Genomic DNA, 20,033 nt, shown 5'->3' on the forward strand with positions numbered 1-20,033 from the left:
GCTTTGCTTTTGGGCATCCCTTGTAACCTTTAAATTAGTGGCGAGGGCCTCACTTCTCAGGGCATCTGGACGCAGAGTCTGAGAGTGAATCCCGACCCTCTCTTGTACTTTGAACTGATTAATACAAAAAGAAATACCGAAATAGGCGCCAGTCTTTGGGGCCAATATCTCTAGGCACGGAACTCCGCCGGGCCAGTGCAAATCTATTGTGATCTGCGAATTGTTTGAAGTGGTCATTTGGTGCTGTCACGATTGATTCTTGACTGGGTAGGTCAGTTTGACCCACCCTACCGATGAGGTCATGACACAAAGAGCCGAACAGACATCGACGAATGAAAGTAGAAAGAGAAAGAGCAACCCAAAAAAGAAAGATGCACGACCCAAGCTCACTCCTCAGGAGAGAGCTCGCTACATCAGGGAAGGGAAGTGCTTTGGATGCGGGAAAACTAGACATATCTCCGCGAAGTGCCCTAAAAAGGCACAAAAAGAACAGAACAACAAGGACGAAGAAAGGCCTGAGAGTTCAAGAGCAGCTAAGGAACGTGGAAGAAAAGGCAAGATGAAAACAGGACTGGTTCCAGATTGCATGGGTACCGATCCCAGCACGGTGGACGTGTCACGTGACACATCTCAACCCTATGTATCCGTGGACAAGCTACACCACAACAGGGTTCAGTCAGTCTAGATTAGCAGTGATCTGGCACTTTTGTGAGTCTATTCATAGACCGTGCATACCCAGTCACTTAGCATAGATGCATATCCTCCGGTTGCACACAGCATGATCATCGGAATTCCCATCAGAATCCGTTAGCATCAGTTAGGGGAATTTTCCAGTGCATTTAGCCTATTTTCCTATTTATTGGGATTTTCACTTATTATTTTTAAGTGACTTTCCAACAAAAGTAGGTAGGGTAATTTTGCTAAGTTAATATATAAGCAAACCCAAGTTCACACTTTCTGGCAAAAGAGGCAGTAGGAGCTTCCCGCTCAACAGGCAACTTCTCAGCAGTACCTCCCCCCCCTAATGACCCTCTAGCGTTTTGCTTCTCCCCCGCATCCCTGGCGTTTCCTACAGGCAGCAAGCCTTCGCCTTCGATCACCAGCACCATAGCAATTGCAGATTCCTGCCATCGCCAGCATACTCCTCAGCACTACCATCAGCGTTTTTGACATCACTAACGCCAGCATGATCTCAGCTTTCCCAGCGTTTTTCAGCATGAACAAAAACGCAAATTTCAGCCATTGGAAAACGCAGGTTTTTAGCAGTTAGAACAGTAACAGATCAGCCCCATTCAGTTGCAGATGATCCCCCAAGTTTAGCCTCGAAAAACACAGCCAAAACAGTCATTTTCAGCCACCGAAACAGTCCCCGAATTCAGTGATTAGAAGCCTACAGATTTCAGCCATCGAGTCGTCGTCGTCATCGGCATAGTCCCATTGCATCAGTCCATTGCATTCGCATTGTACACCTTTGTGCAATCAAAGTAGACCACTCTCGCCGACGAGAGTGGGGCCTTCGGAGGAGGGTTTTACAACCTCTCGGTGTCGTATCTCTTCTCTCTCCTTCTCTCAGTCTCATTCACTTGCACACACAATATCCACTCACTTTGTTCATGATCATAGCACTCTCCATAAGACGGAAAGCTCTCTCTTTCCCTAAGAACTAAAAGGAACCTTGAGCAATAAAGATCACTAATCTTACAACATTCATTCCGCTGCACCTAACAGGACAAGAGTACAGAACTTTGCCGAGCTTGGGGCAAAGTGAAAGATCAAGAAGCCCTGATCTTCTTTGATGGAGGAACCAAGGCCAACTTCATTTCACCGGAATTGGCGGCGCGGTTCGAGATCACTCCCGATCGGATGGGACCACTTGCGAAAGGGAGTTCTAGAGGCACCCGATAGGGACGTAGCCATTACACCTGTCATTGGCAAACTTCGGTTGCATTGTCAGGGGTATTTGGGGCATGAGACTTTTACATAATGCCTTTGGAAGGTTGTGATGTCCTCTTCGGAATTCCCTGGTACCACAAGAACAACGCCGTGGTCGACTATCGGGCGAGGAAAGCGATATTGACAACAGAGAAGGGCAGAACCATTGTACTTGATATTAAACTTAAGGGCGAGTTTGTCCCTATTGTATCGGCTTCGGCCATTTCAAAATTAATGAAATACAAGCTGTTTGTTTACTCGATCTTTATATAAGAGTAGAGTGATGAGGATAGGACAAATATGCCTGAACTTATAAAGAACGCCAAGATTTTCTCCACTCATGGCGATTGCTTCTCAGAGGGCCTGCCAGGCGAGTTGCCACCTGCTCGTCTTGAAGATCATACTATTGATCTGATACCTGGAAGCACACCACCGAACCGGCCACCTTACCGTGTGAGCCGAGCCCAGAACGAAGAGATTATAAACCAAATGAAAGACCTCTTGGAAAAGGGTCTTGTCCAGCCTAGTACTTCACCGTATTGTTGTCCAATGTAGTTGGTTTTGAAGAAAGACGGATCTTGGAGAATGTGCATCAATTATAGAGCTCTCAACAAAATCACCATCAAGAACAGATTTCCGATTCCTAGAATCGATGATATACTCAACAGGATTGATTTGAAGAGTGAATATCATCAGATCCGAATCGCGCCAGGAGACGTCTACAAGACAGCCTTTGGGACGACTTTTGGGTTATTTGAGTTTTTGGTGATGCCTTTTGGCCTCACCAATGCTCCTGCGACATTTAACCGAATAATGGACAGGATTTTTCAAGAGTATAGACTATTTGTTGGCACTTTCTTTGACAATATCATTGTTTTCTCCAAGAATGAGGCAGAACATAGAGATCATCTGCTTCAGTTCTTTCAGGCATTACGAGATCACAAGTTAGTGATTAATGCGAAGAAAAGTGAATTTTTCCTACCAGAGATACACTTTTTGGGACACATTGTGTTAGCAGCAGGAGTGGAGATGGATCCAAGTATTTATTGAGTGCAGATGGATCCAAGTGCAAGAGTTTTTATTGAGTGGTTTTAGACCACTCATGACCAGAACCAAGTCTCTGGTTGCTAAGCTTCCTCAACAACCTGATGAATTTATAGTTAAGAACCGGGTGGAGAAGGCTCTTCCCAAAACCTCTCAACAAAAACTCCAAGAGAGTCTCCGAAGTGACGCCACCCTAGAGGAGTTTGTCGCGGCTGCTACTCGGATAGAAGGGGCTAGGAAGTTGTTCACCGACGGAGAGTCCTTCTGAGCCTTTGACTTCTTTACGCAAGGAACTAGAAGCCCTAGAGTTACAATGAGCTCTTCAAGAGGAGAGATCCTTCTCTCTTAGACAAGAGAAGCCTCCACATCACGAGGCTTTAGAACAGATTAAGCGCGAGCTAGAAGAGCTCCGGTCTCAGCAGGAGACTAAGGCTATGGTTTGGTGTAGCTCGTGCCGCTCTCCAGGGCACCCTCCACATGAATGCCCCCTTCGGGCTTATTGCCACTTCTGTGAAAAGTCTGGACATGAGGACAAGGATTGCTACTACCTCGAGGGATTGCGACAAATACAACAAAGTCTTGGTCCTACTCTTCAATAAGGGCCAGCACCTGCATCCAACATGGTTTCCCCCTATGGCCATCCAAACCACATGCCACCTTTGCTGACGACCCCTCCTATGCAAGGTATGCAGAGTACTTTTCCCTCTCAAAGCTTTTATCATGCCATGCTCCCTCATCCCCTCAAAGCTTCTACACCTCCACCTCCCAACTCCATGCACTCGTCCTTCGACTCGCCCATTGAATCGGCCCATTTTGTGCTACAGATATGGGGAATATGGACATTACCAAAGCAAATGCCCCCTGCCAGAAGGGTCCCATCCCTGCCGTCTTTGCCCGGAAGCGAAGGATCACTACAGTAAGGATTGTCCCAAACTTCGGGCATGCACGGCTTCGAGCCCAAGTCAAAGCCAAAATGAGTTTACCTTTCCCAAGGTCAATTTGATAGCAATTAGCACCGTCCCTCAACCATCACCTTCTACTCATGTCGTGGCACCTAATGACAAGTTCATGCAGGTACAGGAGCCCACTGGTGTTCTCACTCGGGCCCAGAGGGCATCCTTGGGTCTTAGCCTTCCAACCAATTCCCCTCTGTCGCCCACGATCCCACCCATGGATACCCCGCTTCCAACTGTCGACAAGCCATCCCCCCGTGCCAAGCAAGGATCCTCATCTCTGCTCTCATATATTGATGAAGCTTTCTTAGAAGCAGTAGCCGACCTACAGCAAATTAAGGTGCCCGAGAAACCACTTGTAGAAAAGCTTACAGCAGACACAATCTTGAAGAACACCTTCCAACAAGTGTCGCTCTATGACATGTTGCGGCTAGATGGGAGTCTTAGAAGTGACACCCTTGCACTTATTCAGTCACTTTACCCCGGAGCAGATCCTAGTGGCGGACACCTCCCAATGCAACCATCAAAGTCCTATATGATATCCCATCCCGCTGCTCCCCTCACGGATTATAGAAGCCCTCATCTCATAGTGTCCATCTTGGGGCAGCAATTCTCAGGAGTAACTGTGGATGGTGGATCAAGCATCAACATGATGCCCGAGTTCACTAAGGCCTACAGCCTACTCGTCCTGCTCCCTTCACAGTAACATTGGCCAGCCAGAGGACAATCTACCCTGTGGGCATAGTGGAAAAGGTGCCTCTGCAAGTACAAGATTTCACCTTTAGTTTGGATTTTGTTGTGGTTCCGTCTTCCACAGGCTGAGGGAGGATTTCCCCTGCTCATCGGTAGACCATAGTTGCGGCACACTAAAGCACTGCATGATTGGGGAAATGACTCAATGTGGATACATACTCCTGGCTCCCCAATGAAACCCATTAAACTTGAAGGAGGTGTGGATACAGTGGTGCACCATAGTTCTTTGCCAATAGAATCCAATCCTGAACTAAATCAGCCTACTCCACCTAACGTGTCAGAAGAAGATTTGCTGGATTGGTTGGCAGCTACCAAGTCTATGCCTTGTTATGGGGTCTCTATTCAATCTTTGCCTAAGGATGCAACAAGTGTGGAGGTCACAAAGTTTGATGAACTACCCTCCTTCAACGAGATTCCGCAGAGCCAGTCCCAAGCACAAGAGTATATTTGGACATTCTTCAGTTTCTGCTTTCTGGAAGTGTATTCCTCTGTGGCCTTCCCTCACCCCTCTTCACCCCCTACCCACTCCTCTCTCGTCCCTGCCCACCCCCTACACCCTACCCTCGCCCCCACCCACCCCCTCTGTCTCCCTCGCCCCTACCTACCCTACCCAGCCCCCCCCCCCCCCCCCCCTCTCCCTCGCCCCTACCTACCCAAACCTCGTCCCTACCCACCCCCTACCTCCTAGACCTCGCCCCTAACCCACTCCCTACACATCCTTCCCTCGCCCCTACCCACCCCCCTCTCTCTCCCCCATCCCTCACCAACCCCTCTTGCCCCTAACCATCCCACCCAACCTCGCCCCTAACCACCACTCTCTCCCCTCGTCCCTCACCACCCCTACCCACCCTACCCCACCACCTCAGCCCTTACACCCTCCTCTCATCCCTACCCAGGCAAACTTGAAAATTCCCGGTTTTTCAATCAAATTGAAGCTTTTGCAGCAAGTTGGAGGGTCGTCTCGTAAAAAACAGGCTAAATTTGAAGCCTTCTTCCCTTTCTGCTTTCGGTCATACTATTCATGGTGGCAAGCTTCATCATATTCGGCAATACCTACATTTTGTCATTTCTTCTCCACAGAGCTCCAGTCGATTGCATTCTTCCCCCTCGTTCCAGTATTCTCTGCTAGTTTCAGTGTTTTATCTAATTTCAGTGTTCTATCTCACCGGGACGGTGAGCGGGCTTGTGGCGGACAATCTCGAGCAGGGCTACAGTGTCACTGGCACAAGACAAGCAGTTAGTTGCAGTTGGACTGGGTTCACACTAGACAGACTCTCGCCTGGGCAATGACATGTGGCAAGTGATACGGATGGTGGTCTAGTGGACACCGTGGCCAGGTCACCACCACAACAGTTTGGAGATGGACATAGCTAGACTGGATATTTATGGGCCGTTGGCGGCTCTTTATGAGAGTTGTTTTGGGTCATTATTATCATCTTCTTTGTATGGTTGTGAGTTCTGGAGTCTAGTATCTGAAGTTCACGCACAACACGTCTTCACCATCACAGCACAGTTGAGCCTCAAACCCCACTGTACCCATGAGTTCTGGGCTGGAGTTGAGCATGCTGCCATGCCAGAGTCTATATTGGTTTCTTTGAGTTAGTCGATGTTCATGCTGTTCAAGTTTCACTGCTAAGTCGTGCTGTTGTTGCTCTGTTATTCATTGTCTTTTGTGTTTTCATTCTTTCGAGTGAGATCTCACGCACATTGCACTGAGGAGCACCCACTATAGAGAGCACCACACATTATCTTTGCTACAAAGAAACAGTGACGAGACCCTAAAAACAGTGACAAAACCCTAAAAATAGCCAAAAAGAAATTTTTAAACCCTAAAAACAGCAAAGAAGTGGTGACAAAACCTCAAAAAACAGTGAGAGACCCATGAATGAGATAGAGAGAGAGAGAGAGATGTTGATAGCATTGGAAGAAAGCAGGACAGAGAAAACAAGTTTTTTTTTTTTTTTTTTGGGAAGGTGTTGCAGGTTGGAAAGAAAAGAGAGAATTTTGGCTCAGCTAATGGCGTCACTGATGCATACAAGAGTACCATCTATTTGGGAGTGAGTCCACATTTGAAAAAAAGAGGTCAAGCCCTCTCACTATCTATAGAAGCAAATGACTTTTATGCTCAAATCATACATCAAATCACAAGAAAATGTCATATGCCTAGAAGCACCATTTTCAATGATCCAGTCACGCGAGTCATTTAATATAGATACCCTATTACGTCCCCGAGATGGCACTTGATCTCTATCTGGCCACGGTGACAAGTGAACCAGACCTTTAGGTCAGTGAGCGTTGTGTCATGGCGCACGATGGATCCGAAGCGCTAATATTGGTATCAAGGGAGCTTCCAGCTTCTGTATATGGCATGATGACATGCACAAAACCACTTCAGCTCATGGGACCATGATGGTCCAACTTGAAAACTACTCTCAACCCCCAAACACGGCGGCATCAGACATTACTAGCAGGAGGAAATGGGATTGACATGTAAGTGGGCAGTGGGAGTCTATGGTAAATATTGGTTCTTTAAGTCTTTCCATGGATTCTCATGTGTGGTGATTGATGCTGGCACGGGTCACATGATGATTGAAGCCGTTGTCATCAAGATTGGCCTTGAGGATCATTGTCACAAAATAGTAATGTGGCAAGAGCTATTAAGAGGGTAATCCTAACCCTGATCAAAATAGGAGTCGATGGTGGAGAGGCCTAACACCTAAAAAGGGTCCCACAAATAATTGTTGACGTGGCATGTACGGCCAGGCCCGCAATTTGCGGCAAACTGATGACGTGGCAACAACTGTATAGCATCTCCGTGTTTTGTGCTAGGCCAAGGATGAGCACAAGTTTTTGGTTCCCGGAGCTTTTGGGGGCATTATTTTTTCATATGAATTGCTTTTAGGTCCACAGCCTTTAAATATGTACGGAGGGTGCTCTTTCTGACATTCTAGTTCTTGTGGAAGCAAAGAGGAGGCCCGACTGTGTAGCGGACTTTAGTGTCTCAAGACATGGACAACATTTATAGTTAGCTTTGGACACTAGTTACAATTAGCCTTGGGTTCACACTGGATGGACTCTCGTTTAGGCAGTGACACAAGACATGGACAACAGTTATAGTTGGATTTGGACAGTGGTTACCATTAGCTCTGGGTTCACATTGGGTGGACTCTCGCTTAGGCAGATAGAGGGAGAGGTGATCTAGAGGACATTGTGGCTGTCACAAATTGATGACGTGGCAGAGCAACCCGGACATACATACACCCACAAAGTGATGCCGTGGTTGATTGTACCGATGCCCGCAATTCACGTCGCCTGGCTGACATGGCAGCTGTACGGAATCCCGCAATTCACGCTGGCCTACTGATGTGGCATAATGTACGGATTTTCGCAGATTATGTAACAAACTGCTGACATGTCAAAGCCTAAAGAATGGAGCCAACTTGCAGATGTCGGCCGAGGGGCCTAAACCCTAAGAAGAACAAGTAACAGAACAAGAAGTCCTACCAACTTATGGGGACCCCGTTCGATGGGGCCCCAAGTGACAAAGAATTAAAATAAAGCAAGACCCACACACACACTGAAGTTGCATAGCTGCTGATGATGTGGCAGTTTTCGAAAATTGCACTGACATGATGACGTGGCATGCTGTACGGATTTCCGAGTTTTGCGTTGGCTGATGACGTGGCAGGCTGTATGGATTTCCGTAAATTACGCTGGCAGCTTTTGGCTTTGCTTTTTGGACCAGAAGCTTTTGAGTTTTGAAGGCTTTTCACTGTAAGTGCTTTTCAGGCAAAGGGCCTTTAAATATGAGGTTAGGGCTCATTCTTTGGCATGCTTCCTGGAGAAGGTGCAGAGTCTGGAGTACGGCTTGTACTGTGTTAATGCAATATAAAGAAATACCGAAAGGGGCGCCAAGGTTAGGGGCCAATACTCTCTGGGGTGGAATTCCGCCACTGCGTGTCGCGTGTCGTCTCTCTCTTTCAGTTCAGTTGTTATTGAAGTGTTAAAAGTTTGTTTAGTCTGCTCTTTTCTATTGGCACGTGGTGCCCGTCTTGTGACAGTGGTATCAGAGCATCAGGCGTGTGCTTTTCTGAAAGCATATCGGTCCTACAAAAGAGCAGACAGAGCTTTTTGGAATTTTATTTGAGTTATCTTCGCCCTCCAACCCAGACTTATTAGCCACTCAACCTGGACGTATTAGCCACTTCCACCCTTACTTCATCGCGCATTGGGCGCGCTCCAATCTTCATCGCAATGTCTTACAGGGCATAAGCCATAAAGAACCCAATAATTGGAATCAATGGATTCAGCAGAATTTTGCAGTTTCTGTTGAATGAGCTTCACGACATTCTTTCGCGGCATCCTCAGCAGAATCTTCCGATGCTGCAAAGTTTTCAACCATTTTTGAACTACATGTTACCCCTCTGATACCCCAGGTGGTACCTCCTCCTTCGGCACCAGAAAGTACGAGAGCTTCCAACCGGCAACCTTCTCAGCCGTCTGTTCCAATCGGGGGAGTCTTCAAGAATATGGTGCAGCCATCTGACCCTGATCCAGTGCAACCGCCATTGCCCCCACCACCACCACCACCGCCACCAGGCTACAATGATTGGAGCCCATATGGATACCCTTATTATCCATACCCGGGATATGCGCCTAACCAACCCAAAGATTTCAAAGATGGTGGCACGACAGTCAAATTTTGGGTCCACCTAAACCCTGCACATTCTATGAGACAATCATCATGGGATCAATCAGAGCAGCTGTAGCGTGGATAGTGTGTCGTGCTCTCTACAGAGGGTGCTCCTCAGTGCAATGTGCGTGACATCTCACTCAAAACAGAATGAAAACATAGGAAACAACACATAACATCAAATCAACACAGAGACACAACAGCAGACCAGAACATATGGACTCGACTATCTCAAAGGAACCAGTACAGACTCTGGCGTGGCAACACCCTCAACTCCAGCCCAAAACTCACGGGTACAAAGGAGGTGTCGAGGCTCAGATGTGCAGGGATGGTGCAGACGTGCTGTGTATAGACTCTCTACCCTAGACGACGATGTTGGACCATATATGAAGAAGATGATCGTGATGACCCAACAGCTACTACTCATATGTACCACCATAAAGAGCCACCAACGGCTCATAAATGTTAGCCATCTAAATCTATCTCCAAACTGAGTGGTGGTGATGACTTGGCCACAATGTCCACAAGACCACCGTCCGTATCCCTGCCACGTGTCACTGCCTAACCCAGAGAGTCCGTCCAGTGTGAGCCAGACCAGACCAACTGTACTAACTGTGTGTCTTGTGAAAGTGACATTGTAGCCTGCTATAGGTTGCCCGCCACAAGACCGCTCACCGTCTCGGTGAGAGAAATACTGCAAAACTATGAAAGAAAACCACTAGGTACTGCATCTGTACAATGGTGAGCTCTTGATTCTGTCATCCAAGAGATAGAGTTGTGGCCACTGCTGCACCCGAAAGAAAACCACTAGGTGATGCATCTGTACAATAGTGAGCTCCTGATTCTGTCATCCAAGAGATAGAGTTGTGGCCACTGCTGCACCCGAAGTATCAGACTCTGGAGGTGGAGCCATCAGATCGATGGGAAAACTCTGGACTCTATGAGTGCTCTCCACAAACCAACTCTCAACAAAAGGAGCGGCCACCTGCTACTCGGCGGATGGAGTACCTGGCCAGAAGTGTACTGAGGCTGCCGACTCGCACACCCATGTGGATGTGCGTCTGTGAAGCCGTCACAAGGAGCCGTCTGTGAGGCTGACATGTGTGGTAAGGAGCCAAAGGTGCCAGGCTACTTAAATCCCTGAGGGTAGTAGTCAAACTGCTGTTGTGATGGAGCACCTCCCAAAAACTGTCGATGATTATGCTCTCCATATCCCATGGGCGTCTGTATTGATCTAGCGAGACGAGCCCACCCATATCCCATGGTAGCCTGAGGCTCCTGCTGAAATCCCATGTCCCCTTGGACTAGCATGTCTCGAAATCCTTGCATTTAAGCTTTGAGGTCATCAATTATCTGGGACTTTACATACAAAGCCTGACGCAGGGCGAAAATGGTAGCATCTCTATCAGCAATGGTACTCTGCAACTCGCAAGCAGCCTTCCATGGCCGCATATGTGGCTGAGTGCTTTTAAAGGGTAGCTGCTAATTTCTCGGCACCAAGTTCAATCATTGCAATAGCATTTCTTGCTCCTACAGGTTCTCTTCAGAGATTCTGAACAATGAGGTAGAGTCTATTCCACTGGAAGAAGCACCAGTAGCACCTGGAGGTGTAGAGTGCCCAAGAGGCACTGCAATCGAGGTCCGGGTGACAATAGGAGTAGGGTGCCCAAGAGGCACTGCAGTGGATGTCGAGATGACAGTGGTGGCAGGTTCAGTGAGTGAGCTGGAGATGGGAGAGAATGACGAGGGTACTACAAGTACTGAGAAGGGTGTGGTAATAGTGGCAGGAGTACAGACGGGAGCAGTAGGGAGAGCTGCCTGGGAGAGACGGACCGGCTCAGTAACAGGAGTGGGTGTACCAAGAACAACGGAGCTCCAGATGGCCTCCGGCACTGTAGAGACGAGGACGGAGGTAGAAGGACGTCGTGGAGGATGCGTCACCCAAGTCTGGCTCTCTGAAAAAGGCAGAGTCGTAGTGTCTCTGCCGTATCTTTTACCACTTTGACTCTCTTCTTTCGTTTCCTCTTTTAATCATGTGTGCCAAGAGACTTTCTTTTTGCTTGCGATGGCAATGCTGCATCCTCATCCACTTCAAGAGGGTTGATGTGGATGTTTATCACCCAAGCCAACAATGGCGCGGCAAAACATTGGAAGCTAGATTGAGGTGACTACACTTGTGCTCTAAACCTTTTCGCCCTGGTCTGCAATGATGTAAAGAGGATCTGATGAAACTCGCAAGGTATGTTCTTGATTAAACAGTAAAGACCATCACATTGTGGGAATGTGGTAAATACTTCGCATTTCCCCTTTGGTCCTTGAGCATCTCTCACTAAAAAATAATATATGAATACTACTAAGAGAGCTTTGTGATGCTGCAGATTCGGATGATTTGGTTCGAACAATGCCTTGCATGCCTGTATGGTAGCAGGTTTGGAGAGCTTTGGATATGACCTAGTACTCAGCTACAAGGAGGGAAAGTTGGTCATCCCCATTGCATGTCCTAGACGCGCCGCTGTCAAAGTGTGTCCTCTGACATTGGGAAAATTTTTCAGCATTTCATGAATCGTGCCGACAAGTATGTCATCAAGAAGGACAGATTCAGCTAGCGATGTTACACCCAAGTTGTCCTATTGGTCATGTGAGAGAACATCTGTAAGAGATGGCTTGGACTGCTGCATGTGAAAATTGAGGGAAAATTTTGTTTTGTCAAGCCTGGCAATTTCATGACTGATCAAGTGACTCATTGCTTTTCTTTTCCCTTTTGGATCCTTCTCCTGTGCACTTGAGCTACCACTGTTTGAGCCTGAGCTGGAATCTGCATCTGATGCCGAGGCCTTGTAACTTTCGTCAGATGGAGCATTGGATGTCATATCCGTGACCCCATGGCTGTTAGAATCTGATTCCGCTTCAGTTTCATAATTGGCCTGCCTGCGTGGTTGAGGCCTTTTCCTCAGCAACAGTTTTTTGCCTCGTGCCATAGCCACCTGATTGAGGACTATTTGTAAACACTGTAGCAGTATTTTTTCAAAACCCCAAAAGCTTATAGCAGTGAGCAAACTGCACACTAGATTCTGTTAGGCCCACAAGAGCATACACAAAAAACATCCCCAGGAGCATACATACATCACTACATCACCGTATGCCCCATGCAGCAATCGCAATTCTGTATACAACATAATCCCAATTTTTTTGTTGTTGAAAGCTGAAAGCTGGTATCTTGAAAATCTGACTGATAGCAAGTGAATTTCGATGGCGAGGACGCAAGCGCAGTATGGACGGATTGTGTGCAGAGAGGTGCAATGTGTGCTCTACAGTGGGTGCGGTGCTCCGCACATTGCACCTCTCTACACACAAAGCGTCCATACTGTGCTCGCTCTAAGTCAGATTTTCAAGATACCAACTTTTAGCTTTCAGCAACAAAGGAATCGGGATTATGCTCTATACAGAATTACGATTACTGCATGAGGCATACGGTGATGTACTGATGTATGTATGATCCTGGGGATGTTTTCTATGTATGCTCTTGTGGGCCTAACAGAATCTAGTGTGCAGTGAGCTCACTGCTATAAGCTTTTGGGGTTTTGCAAAAATACAGTGTTTACAGATAGTCGTCAATCAGGTGGCTATGGCAAGAGGCAAAAAACTGTTGCTGAGGAAAGGGCTTAACCACCCAAGCAGGCCAATATGAAACTGAAGCGGAATCAGATCCTAGCAGCCATCGGGTCACGGATATGACGTCCAATGCTCCATCTAACGAAAGTTACAAGGCCTCGGCATCAGATGCAGATTCCAGCTCAGGCTCAGATAGTGGTAGCTCAAGTGCACAGGAGAAGGATCCAAAAGGGAAAAGAAAAGCAATGAGTCACCTGATCAGTCATGAAATTGCCACGCCTGACAAAACAAAACACAAAACAAAATTTTCCCTCAATTTTCACATGCAGCAGTCCAAGCCATCTCTTACAGATGTTCTCTCACATGACCAATTGGACAACTTGGGTGTAACATCGCTAGCTGAATTGTCCTTCTTGATGGCATACCTGTCGGCACGATTCATGAAATGCTCAAAAATTTTCCCAATGTTAGAGGACACACTTTGACAGAGGCGCGTCTAGGACATGCAATGGGGATGACCAACTTTTCCTCCTTGTAGCTGAGTACTAGGTCATATCCAAAGCTCTCCAAACCTGCTACCATACAGGCATGCAAGGCATTGTTCGAACCGGATCATCCGAATCTGCAGCATCACAAAGCTCTCTTAGCAGTATTCAGATATTATGTTTTAGTGAGAGATGCTCAAGGACCAAAGGAGAAATGCGAAGTACCTACCACATTCACACAATGTGATGGTCTTTACTGTTTAATCAAGAACATACCTTGCGAGTTTCATCATATCCTCTTTACATCATTGCAGACCAGGGGGAAAAGGTTTAGAGCACAAGTGCAGTCACCTCAATCTAGCTTCCAACGTTTTGCCGCGCCACTGTTGGCTTGGGTGATAAACATCCACATCAACCCTCTTGAAGTGCATGAGGATGTAGCATTGCCATCGCAAGCAAAAATAAAGTCTCTTGGCACAGATGATCAAAAGAGCAAAAAAAAGAAAAGAGTCAAAGTGGTAAAAGATACGGCACAGACACTACAATCTCTGCCATTCAGAGAGCCAGACTCGAGTGACGCATCCTCCATGACGTCCTTCTTCTACCTCCGTCCCCGTCTCTACAGTGCCCGAGGCCGTCCGGAGCTTCTCTGTTCTTGGTACACCCACTCTTGTTACTGAGCCGGTCTCTCTCTCCCAGGTATCTCTCCCTAGTTCTCCCATCTATACTCCTGCCACTGTTACCACACCCTTCTCAGCTCGTCTGGTACTCTCGTCATTCTCTCTCATCTCCAGCTCGCCCATTGAACCTGCTACCACTGTCACCCCGACATCCACTGCAATGCCTCTTGGGCACCCTACTCCTATTGTCACCCCGACCTCGACTGCAGTGCCTCTTGGGCACTCTATATCTCCAGGTGCTACTGATGCTTCTTCCAGTGGAAGAGACTCTGCCTCGTTGTTCAGAAACTCTGATGAGAACCTGCAGGAGTCAAGAAATGCTATTGCAATGATTGAACTTGGTGCCGAGAAATTAGCAACTACCCACCAAAAGCACTCAAGCACATATGCGGCCATGGAAGGTTGCTTGCGAGTTGCAGAGAGTGCCATTGCTGATAGAGATGCTACCATTTTCGCCCTACGTTAGGCTTTGCATGTAAAGTCCCATATAATTGATGACCTCAAAGCTCAAATGCAAGGATTTCGAGACATGCTAGTCTAGGGGGACATGGGGTTTCAGCAGCAGCCTCAGGCTACTATGGGATATGGGTGGGCTCGTCCCGCTAGACCAGTACAGACGCCCATGGGATATAGAGAGCACAGTCATCGATAGTTTTGAGGAGATGCTCCAGCACAGCAAAAGTTTGACTACTACCCTCAGGGATTTCAGCAGCCTGGCACCTTTGGCTCCTTACCACACATGTCATCCTCACAGACGGCTCCTTGTGACGTCTTCGCAGGCGCACATCGACATGGGTGTTCAAGTCGGCAGCCTCAGTACACTTCTGGCGAGGTACTCCCATCCACCGAGCAACAAGACTTTTCCCATAATCTGATGGCTCCACCTCTAGAGTCTGATACTTTGGATGCACCAATGGCCACAACTCTCTCTCTTGGATGACAGAATCAAGAGCTCACCATTGTACGGATGCAATACCTACTGGTTTTCTTTCATAGTTTTCAGTATTCCTCTCAGTGAGACGATGAGCGGTCTTGTGGCGGGCAACTTGTAGCAGGCTATAGTGTCACTTTCACAGGGGACACAGTTAGTACAGTTGGTCTGGTCTGGTTCACACTGGACGGAGTCTCTGGGCTGGGTAGTGACACGTGGTAGGGATACGGACGGTGGTCTAGTGGACATCATGGCCAGGTCATCACCACCACTCAGTTTGGACTTAGATGGCTGAAATTTATGAGCCGTTGGTGGCTCTTTATGGTGATACATATGAGTAGTAGTTGCTGGGTCATCACGATCATCTTCTTCATATATGGTCCAGCATCGTCGTCTAGGGTAGAGAGTCTATACACAGCACGTCTACACCATCCCTGCACATCTGAGCCTCGACACCCCCTTTGTACCCGTGCATTCTGGGCTGGAGCTGAGGGTGTTGCCACGCCAACGTCTGTACTGGTCCTTTGAGATAGTCGAGTCCATATGTTCTCGTCTACTGTTGTGTCTCTGTGTTGATTTGCAGTTATCTGTTGTTTCCTGTGTTTTCATTCTGTTTTGAGTGAGATGTTACGCACATTGCACTAAGGAGCACCCACTGTAGAGAGCACGACACACTATCAACGCTACAGATAGAGAGTAATCTGTATCCGAGCGACCTCGAGATACGCTTGTTTGTAGTGACTGTCCAATCCAAGCCCAAGAAAAGCGTGCAATCCATAGGGTTACATCCTTTGTCAAAGAATCCTCATGTACAAATACATAAAGAAGAGTAATCTGTGTGTCTGCAAAGAAGTAAACCACAATGTGTCTACATTCAACTGCATCAGGTGACCTCACATTGAGCTTGGCTAGTGGCCAAAGTGTTTGAATCAAGTCTGTCACACCCATGTCTCCTGTGTGGTGCGAGAACTCTAAAGCTTCGGCTTGAAGCCAATCTAGGACTGTGTAAGGATTCTAGGTACTAATCCTTAATTAAGTACTTAAACTCATGATTAAGACTTAAGAAACTTGAACTGTACTCAGATATAAGACTTAGAAGACTCTGTATTGACAAATTGAATGTGTGATACAAGGGCTCCTTATATAGGAGACGAAGAGACATAAATGAAAAGACACGTCTCTTAGTGAAGAGACATGACTTTAGACGTAAAGACACATCCTTTCAGTGAAGAGCTGCAACCATTGGGCGAAGAGTCGCACCCGTAGAGCGAAGGGGTGTGGCCAGTCGTCGAAGGAGTTTGGCTTTTGGCGATGAGGCACGTCTCTTGGACGAAGGGGTGTGGCCATCCAAGCGCAGGGGTCCTCCTTGGCATGGCACTTCGCGTATCTGCAACTAGGAGTAGATGTAATACTGCAACATAGTCACAATCGTGACATTCCCTCCCATTTAAAATGAGAGCCCGTGTCAAAGAATGACTTCTGATGTTGATAGAACTCTAGAAAAGCATTGAATCTTCAAAAATCTTCAATCTTTAAGTTATTGGAAACCTTTGTTTTGAACCTTTGCTTTTGGCGAAACCTTTTTGCTTTGACTGCTAAATCCCATGTCATTGCTGTTAGCAGCTGGACACACCCAACGGAGAATGACTGCTCGGCGGAATATTATTTTTTAATTATTCTTTAACTGAGAAAACCCGACATTTCACCTTTGTAAATAGTGGGGCTTACAGAAGTTTCCAGATTGTATCCCATTTTTGACATTTAGATTGAGTAGATGGTTAAATTGGAACATTAGGGTTTGAGATTGTAAGGTATTTATACCACTTTTCACTTTAATGAAAAAAACCTTTGTCATTTTTAAAAAGTTATATCTGTGAGTGAGCGTACTGTGTACGAGAGAGAGTGAGTTTTATCTTGACGCTACGCGCGTATCGGTGGTCGGAATCGAGTGCAGAGAAGTGCAACGTGTTGCCCCCGACGAGAGCTACGCGCCAATACCTACATTACGGGTGTATGGTCTGGTTTTGCGAACTCGATCCATGAGCTACATCTGGTGATTCGGTGAGCATACGTTATCCGTTATCGCATTTCAGCATATCCACGCGTTCGCATTGAGTAGAGCTACACATTAGGCACTTTAGTTTTCAGAAACGATGACCTGCAAATTTCGACCAGACATCCTCCGTGATTTTGCACCAGGTGTTTACGGTTGGGATTTTGGTTCATAGACCTTAGGGAGAGCGACCTATTGGTGTTGATAGGAGTCTCCTTCAAGTTCTGTGGCGTTTCGAGAACGTTTGATGGGTATTTGGCTCTTGAAAGCGTTGTAGGAAATCTCTTCTTATGCACTCCTGAAGGCTGAAGCTTAGACATTGGGTAGAGACCTCTGTAGGAATTAGTCAAGAGTCGGTCGAGTGTAGGTTGACACCATATGCTTGCTTCCACGCGTCTGCGTGTCGAGCTTCGTCCTTAGGTGACAAATCTTGTTAGGTGAGTTCTCGCTATGTTGACGTCCGTCGCGGCGTATCCGCCAACATTGGCGCCGCTGCCGGGGACGAAAACCCTAAGTAGGTGACCGAGACTAGTCCTTGGGGATAGGGATTCTCTGGCTTGTCAGAGTCTCGTTTTACATTTAGATAGGATCAGAGGGTGGAGGACTCTCTAGGTCTTAGGAGGAGTCTAGGGAGTGAGTGTCTGGCCTAGATCCTTTGACTTAGGTAGACTTAGGTAGTTTTAGGTATTAGTTAAGTTGTGGTGAAGAGAGTTGGAGTTGGAGTGGTAGAGGCGGTGAAAAGAGAGCTTGAGAGTCCGGAGAGGCCAGGAATCAACCGAAACACCAATATCACCATTTCACATGATGAGTAGGAGTAGGGTAAGTAGCACATCATGATTTATGATCTAGAGCACTTCATGCATGTTATACTTGCTATTAGATTCATCACAAAGTTGTAAAAGACTGAAAAGAGTGTTTGAAAGCTGAAGTGAAGTTCAAAAGTTTCTGTGAGTGTTTTTGAGAGAGCTGCAGAGCATCAGGAGCATTTCTGTCAGGAAAAAATTAAATTTTAAGCCAGGAGACATCCTACGCGTAGGATGTCTATAGGGTGATCTAGTGAAAATTTTGAAATTCTGAGTTCACCAATGTGTTTAGAAGATAGGTTTTACCCTATTTTCACCTGGAAAGTGAAAGTTTGACCATATCTTGACAAGATAAGGCCAAATAGACAGAAATTGCCAGACATCCTATCCAAATTGTGTCAAGGCATTATTTTGAGACCAAAACCATAGAATGGCTGTATGAGCATGATCTGCATGATTTATTGAGTGCCTGAGAAAGGTCTCATCTCAATTGGGTAAGAAAATTGGGTTTTAAACAGACTTTAGCATTTTTGACTGAAAAGGGCTAGAATAGCTAAAATTGGGGTCTTTTGAAATCCAAACCAAAATCTAAGCTTAGCACTGGGTTGCTGACATCAAAGGGAAGCTGGGACTCAAGTTTGGGGTCAAACAGGCCATATAGACATCCTACGCGTAGTATGTGTTCTGTGTGAATTAGCACTCCAAACCCAGCTTTGAGCATACCAAAGTGATCAGCACCTTAAGGGGAGTCTATGCTTTGCATTTGAAGTTATTTTGATCAGTTAGATGCTACGCGTACAATGTCTACTGCATGAAATTGAAGTCAGAAACTGACTGCAGGCATAGCAAGGTGTTGTATAGCCTGAGGCAAGCCTCCTAGTCAATTTTGGTCCAAATTGGAGTTGATTTGACTGGTCAGACCAACATCAGGCTGCTAGAACAGATTTCTGATCAATTGACCAACTTGTAGGTGTCCAAATCAAAAAGTAAAAACAGCTGTGGACTCAACACATCAAGGGGAATCTATAGTGCAAAAACCAGGCAAAACAGAGCATGAGTCATCCTACACGTAGGATATCTACTGGGGCTTAGTGAAGTGAAAAGCTGACTGAGGAAATACAGTGATGTTCCATTTGACTTAAGAGTTCCAGAACTTCTTTCATAAGTGAATTTAGACCTTGTTTGACCTTTTGACGGAGCAAAGACGGAATTAAGACTTTCCATGTAAATTGACCAACATCCGAGGGAAGTACAGTTCTAGATTAGCAGACCTAATCCAGAACATCAAAAGTGTATAAAATACAATAGTTGTTGGGGTTAACCCTCCAGTTATACCAATCATTACTAAGACCACCTCTAGCGGTTAAATGCTTTGATTCGATTGCCAAAATTAAACGCTTGTGTAGAGGTATATTCAACGGCAAAGCAAGAAGTTGTGCGGAAACTGATCCTTTACCAGGTGAGTGGTTGGATTTGTGTTAAGTTGCATTGCTAAGTTTGATGAATTTAAAATCAGGAAGACACATTCTTAGCAAGTCGACAAATCCCTTTTCAGAAGAGTACGACGCGACCTCACATTCTACTCGACAACAGACGTTCAACTACCAAAACCAACCAGAAACCCAACCATCGTTGCAGGCATGGCTTCGACAGAGTGCAACATTAGAACAAGACTGAAACCGAGATGGTTATCCAGCCGCACGAGGGCTAAGGGATTTACAAGAACCACCACTCTATTCACGATATCAAGGCGAGAGTAAGCCAAAAACTCAAGCGTCAACAGAGCCTGGAAGACCACCCATAGAACGAGTTCGACGAGATGAACCATCTCTTGCAAAAACCGTCAGAAATTATGGCTTAGGAGCACCACTGGGAGAGGAACCCGTCCACTACCGAAGGCCAGAGGAGGTATATCGATTGGGACGAGGAGAACCAATGATGAGATTTGTAGACCATCGTAGAATTAGACCTTCTCAAGTGCAAAAATGGGTAAACAAGAAATACACGGGAAACAGAGATCCTAGGGATCATGTAGCAGCCTTTGTGCGTGTAATTAGAGCTGAAGAGGTGTTAGACTTCCCTACCCAATTTGCA

Source organism: Adiantum capillus-veneris, chromosome 8 (assembly GCF_014529385.1).
Source record: "Adiantum capillus-veneris isolate H3 chromosome 8, ASM1452938v2, whole genome shotgun sequence".
NCBI classification, from domain to species: Eukaryota; Viridiplantae; Streptophyta; class Polypodiopsida; order Polypodiales; family Pteridaceae; genus Adiantum; species Adiantum capillus-veneris.